The sequence below is a fragment of the Passer domesticus genome, unplaced genomic scaffold (genome assembly GCF_036417665.1).
Source record: "Passer domesticus isolate bPasDom1 unplaced genomic scaffold, bPasDom1.hap1 HAP1_SCAFFOLD_66, whole genome shotgun sequence".
In the NCBI taxonomy this organism is placed as follows: Eukaryota; Metazoa; Chordata; class Aves; order Passeriformes; family Passeridae; genus Passer; species Passer domesticus.
Window position 1 is genome coordinate 545,071 of NW_026990167.1, and position 6,000 is coordinate 551,070.

Below are 6,000 nucleotides of genomic sequence, written 5' to 3' on the forward strand. Positions count from 1 at the left end.
TATAGTTTTCCAACTTTTTTTGAAAATCCATAGATTATCCCACCAACTGGAATCAAGTGTAAGAGTCCTTTGATTTCCTAAATATGCTAGTTTTTTTTTTTCATTTAAAGTGTTTCTAATGACTGCTACAATTAATTTGATTTGATAAACTACTGTTTTGGTTTGGTTGAGTTGGTCATTAATATGATTAAGAGCTAATGCGGTCTGATTAGATATTACTTCTAATTCTGATTGTAGCTTCAAAATTTTGTTTAACATATATTGTTTCTTCAGTTTTGTTTTTCTCAAATCCTCATATATAGGAACTCTTAAACTTGATCCAGATTCTTTGTGTAATATAAAGACAGTTTGTTTTAGAATTCTAATGATGCCACCACTAGACCAGCCTCTTGGCAATTCAGTGGATGTTGTGGTACCATTGACCCAAAACAGGTGTTTAAGGGTTTCCTGAAAGATATTAATTTTTGTCGTGCCCTCCCAATATTTAGAAATACTTTTTCTTTTTATCAGATTTACCAGGTTTGCTTCAGTAGCATCACATTCAAAGCACCACCAGGTTTCTCCTACAGGGTGCTCTCCCAGGAGTGGCTGCCTAAAGGTGGCGGTGTTCCGGGTCATCCAATATATTTTTTTATTCTCTTGATAAAAGATCAATTGGGAGAGGTTAACACAATTGTTGTGGACTCTCAGCAAGGAGCTTACTTCTTTCTCATAGAAAGGTTGGTAGTACTCATTGCACAGCTCTCCTGGGCTCTCCAGAGCACCACCAGCAATCAGAGCCAGCACTATTACCCTTCCCAAGAGTCCGGTATGGGTCATCTTGCACAGCCTGCCCACCCGGCCTTGCCTCTTGAGGATTTTACTGAGAAGAAGTCTCCAAGTTCTTTAGAGTCTCTTGCTCCTCTGGTTAAACCTCTCTTGATCTGTCCCTGCTAATTTGGTCCCTCCTAGGGGAGCACTCTGGAGAATATTAACCTGGGGTCTTTGGTACCAAGTTGGGACGACTTAACCAGAATTACTTATTAACAGTTTTTAACTTTTACAAATTTCTTAAAACACTTCAAGACACGTTATGATTCTAAACTTTTTTCTTATGCAGTTCATCAGTCTTTTTGAATGTCAATTTTAAGTCATTTGGTCCTTTTATAATAGTATACTCAGCTGAATTAACTCCCGATGCGGTTGAATCCTGTCTCGAGTTAGGGTGTGAGGGTGGTGTAGAATCTGGTCCAATACCAGAGGGAGACACTGAAGAATCTTGTCCAATGCCCGGGGGTGAGACTGGTCCTTTAATTCTCGTGATGTGAGTCCAACCTTTTTCAATGGTTCGCACAGCCGAATTAGTGATGAGGAGTACCTGAAAGGGGCCTTCAAATTTAGGCATTAATGTTCTATAATTCCAGGATTTTATTAAAACCCAATCTCCTGGGTTGATGTCATGTGCTTTTGTATCAAGAGGGGAGGTTTGGGGGAGGTATCCTCTCTTTCTAAGTCCTTCTAGGGTTCTTCCAATTACTTCTAAATATTTCCTTGTAGCTTCTTCTCCTTCCAGATAGTCTCCTGTGCTATAGGGTGTTAACAAGAATGGCAATCCGAACATTATTTCATAGGGTGAAATCCCTATATCAGACCGGGGTCTTGTTCTGATGCGCAAGAGCGCTAGGGGCAAACACTTTAGCCAATTCATTTTTGAGAGTTTTGTTCATTTGCTCCACCCTCCCAGAACTCTAGGGGTGCTACGGAGCGTAATCTCCATTTTATTCCTGAAGCTTCAATTATAATTTGCAATGTTTGGGCCACAAAATGTGGACCTCGGTCTGAGTCTATGGTATTCACTATTCTATTCTGGTTCACTTTTTGGCAAGTTAAACACTCTTTTATAATTGTTTTTTGCTAGGTCATATACGCTTATGCACAGGTTATTTCTTAGGAAATAATCACATAGTCCTTGGACTCCCCAGTGGGTTAGTTTCTGTAGTTCTGTTAGCACCATCCCAGCAAGTGCTTTGTTTAGCAACACCCGTCCGTCAGATATTAACCACTCCCCCATATCCCTTGATGTAACTTTAAATTTCACAAAATATGAGTTCTTTTTTTCTTTTTCCCTTCTCGGGTGTGGTTTCTGCTTAAAAAAACTTTTACCAGATCTTCTGGTCTTAAAGCTGCTTCCTTTGCTATCTTGATCAGCTAGCAAAGATTTCACAACTTTAGGCTAAACAGTCTGAGGGGGGTCCAGTTGCTCCACAGTAATAGCAGCAGCTTTCACTCAAAGGGACTCGAGGCCTCTCCATGCCTCCTGCCCCTGACAGTACTGCCGTATCCTTGCCTGCTCCTGGTGGTGGACCCCCCCACTCTTTTGTGGCCTCGTACTGTAGGAAAGAGTTGTTTGCTCCCACACTTTCTCTGGCTATAGCAAGCATGATCTTAGCTTTGGCCTTCGCTTTTTCTTCTTCCCCCCTTAAATACACTTTCAGTGCTTCCCTCAATAAATCGTTAATATCTTTTTCTTGCCAATCCTCTATCTTTTCCAGTTTTCTCCGTATATCAGGCCAAGATTTAGTAACAAATTGGACTTTTAGTAGCATTTCACCTTCGCTGGTGTCCAGGTCTGTTTTGGAGTACAATTGAAAGTTCCGCCTCAGGCGATTAAGCCAAGTGGCCGGAGTTTCATCTTTCTCCTGTATACCTTCAAATGCCAGTTTTGTATTAGTTCCTTTGGGAATTGATTCTCTTATCCCTCGAATTATCAAGGACCTGTACTCCATCATGGCCTTCCTCCCTTCCTCCTGGTTAGGATTCCAATTGGGATCCACTAGTGGCAATTTTTCTTCTCCTGATGGCACTTGGGGCCCTGGACGGTTATCTTTTTCCCAAACTCTTATGCTTGCGGCCCTAATAATTCGGGACTCTTCTGGGGAAAATAATATATTTAGCATTTGAGGGGTATTAGCATTAGCTTGGACTTGCTGTAGGCTAACGGCTGTACCTGTGATAAGGGGTTACTAGATAAGGAGGAATTTGTGTCCCAGTTAGGAGGAGGTGGAGGGACTGCAGTAGGAGGGGGAGAAGAGCTTGGGTGCATATTAGGTGGAGCTGGAGAAGGGGTGGAGCGTGCAGCAGGTGTAGTAGGTATTAGTGGTGGTGCCGAAGCAGCTAAAGGAGTCAAAGGGGGTGGTGAGGGAATGGCCCCCATGGCAGCCGGGAGAAGAACTGGATCTGCTATTTGAGGTGCTCGAAGGAGAGGGTTATAAGGTGGAGGGGCATCAGGAGGCAAGTAGTCTAGGGGGTCCCACCTTTTACCAATTTCTTTAATTCCAGCATCTCCTCTTTCATTCCCTTCTTTCTTGCTCTGCACTTTACAAATTTGCACTCCTTCATTCTTTATAGCATTCAACCAACAAGCTACATACAATAATTCCTCAGGATCAGTATCTCGAGCCATCAGATAATTACTCAGCTGTTGACACATCCACTTGTCTTTCGTCCCACACCATGGCCATCCTCCTTGCACTTCTAATTCTGGCCACACTTCTGAACAGTAATGAATCATCTTAACTTTATCTAATCCTTCTGTGCCTTCTATAAAGTCCCATTTCTCTAATAGTTCACCTAGGGGACTGTGGGGAGGTATATTCTTCAATCTTTGGCCACTTTTTTTACTACCGCACCCTCCCATATTTTTCTGCCTCTAAACAAATCACAAAGATGTCTTTTTTTCTCTAAAGGAAATATATCTTATTTAAGAAGTCTCAACCTCCTGCCAAAACTCCAATTTCACTGACCCTTTTCGTCAGGACTTTGTTGAAACCTGCGCCTTCCCTTGCTAAGATTCAACAAACAACCAAAACATAAAAAAAAATCCTCGACGTCCTGACCTCTGAGGTTCGCCTGACCTCCTTCATCAGGACTTAGAGAGACCTTGGCCTCCTTTGCCAAGGCTCAAACAGTCAAACCACGAAACCCTGGCTTCTGAGGGGTGCCTGACCTCCTTTGTCAGGGCCAAACTGCCTGATATCCTAAATCCTAACTTCCTTTGTTAGGACCTGTATCAAAGCCTTTGGGGTGCGTGCCACTCACACAGCTATTTCCTCCGCACGCCCGGAGGGGGGTCCTCTTTACCCCTCTGGAGGCGCCTCAATCACCAGTTCCACTCGCTTCCCCCTGTTCCCAGCCGTCCCCCTCGTGGGGGTGCGGAACCGCAGCACTGAGGGGTCCTCACTCGCTTCGAGGGGCCGGGCTGCCGGCCCTCGTCTCACTCACACACTCGCTCGCCTCCCTCTCCCACCGCCGGATATTCTCACCTATCCGGCGCTGCTCCGTGTCACTGTCCCAAGCCGATCTTCTCTGGTCCTGATAGCCAGCTGTCCTGCAGGTCCAGGGTGGGCGGCCGTCCCAGTCCTGGTGTCCTCTTCAGGCGTGGCTATCCCAGACGAGTACCCCAAGCTGAAATAAATGGGCAGGAGATCTTTCTCCTTTTTAATGCCTTTATTAAGAAGAATCAGCTCAGGTGGGGAGAAATCGACGGGTTGCGCCCTCGCCGCCGTTGCTCCCAGGCGTGGCACAGAGAAGGAGGATGATGCAGCTTTGTCCACTGGTCTGCAGACAGAACTGGGGACTCTGTCCTCACGGGAGAGTCGTGGAGTCCTTAACTTGTTTGTTTAACACTCCGTGGTGTCTCTTTAATCAGTTTCTTTTCAGGTTAGAGTGAGAAACAAAAAGGTCCAAGCAGGTACGGGACTATGCTCCCATCCTTAGATGTCACTTAATTCACTTGTTGGCTCGTGATTTTTAGGCATTTTTCTTGTAAAAACTGTAAAACTGTAAAAACCCAGGGTGCATTGCATTTCTTATTTGCATGTTGTCTCTGGTGTCACTGCCCATTCTCTTTACCCTGGAGGGTTTCCCTTGGTATCTTTTTGGCTAACGGCCAGCATCAGAGGAACAATAGTTAATCACCGGCCATTAACAGGTAATTAAGAACTTTTTCTTTGGCAGCATACCCAAAGAAGTCTGACCGACCGGTTTGACTTTTTTTTTTTTACTCTGAAACTTAAAAAGAAAATACAACTTTCTATTCATAACACCCTTCTCCCCCAACAGCTCACTGATTTGAAGTTTACAGCTCCTCTCTCTTTAAATTTAATTTTAAAATTTAAATATCTTGAAATGTATTGGCCAATGTAATATAATTTCAGCAGTAGCCATGCATGAGTGCAAGAAAGAACTCCCAAAAGAACTCAGGGAAACTTTAAAGTTAGCCCCAAAACTGAAAAATAAAAATTTCAAGCAATGCTTACTACAAATTCTCTTGTTTTGCTACTAGTAATTTAGAGACTTATTTGCTGTTTTCTAAAATATATGAGAAACTACACAAGTAAGGGCTTTGCAAAATGGAAGTTCTGCCAAAGCATAAACAGTTGTGTATTTATATCCCTGTGTGTCTGCAAAACTGGGGAGTCAGGATTATCATGCCTGTTTCAAGCAGGACATAAAACTTACCCTGAGTTCTTAGGCAATATCTGGACCTCTGTATGTGTTGACAGTGGATATAAGAAGTGCTGATGATCATGCAGAGGAATAAAGTTGTTCTAAATTGGGGTTAGAAATGACTCCTTCCCACCCCCTTTCAGTGTTTGATATCAAAAAAGAATCTGGTAGAAGATCTCTTTGCTCATTCTGCCCCAACAAACCACAAGAAGAGAAGCTGTTTTTAACTAGATGACATATTTAGTAGTTGCCTTGCCAAAAATTGTTTTTCCTTTCAAACTGGAAATAGTTTTTTGTTCTGAAATAATGATCTTTATTATCTGCATCATTCTTTTTTTCTCTGAAGCTGGTCCCTTCTTCATGGAATTTTATTTTTGTAAGGCTTTTCCAGATTTAGGAACTGCATTTGATGACTGATGGGATTTTTTTTTCCTTTGCTTTCTGCCAGGTAGCAGCAGCTGTATACTTGGTAATTAGCTTACTATGCTTTTGCTTAACCACTGTGCTTTGACT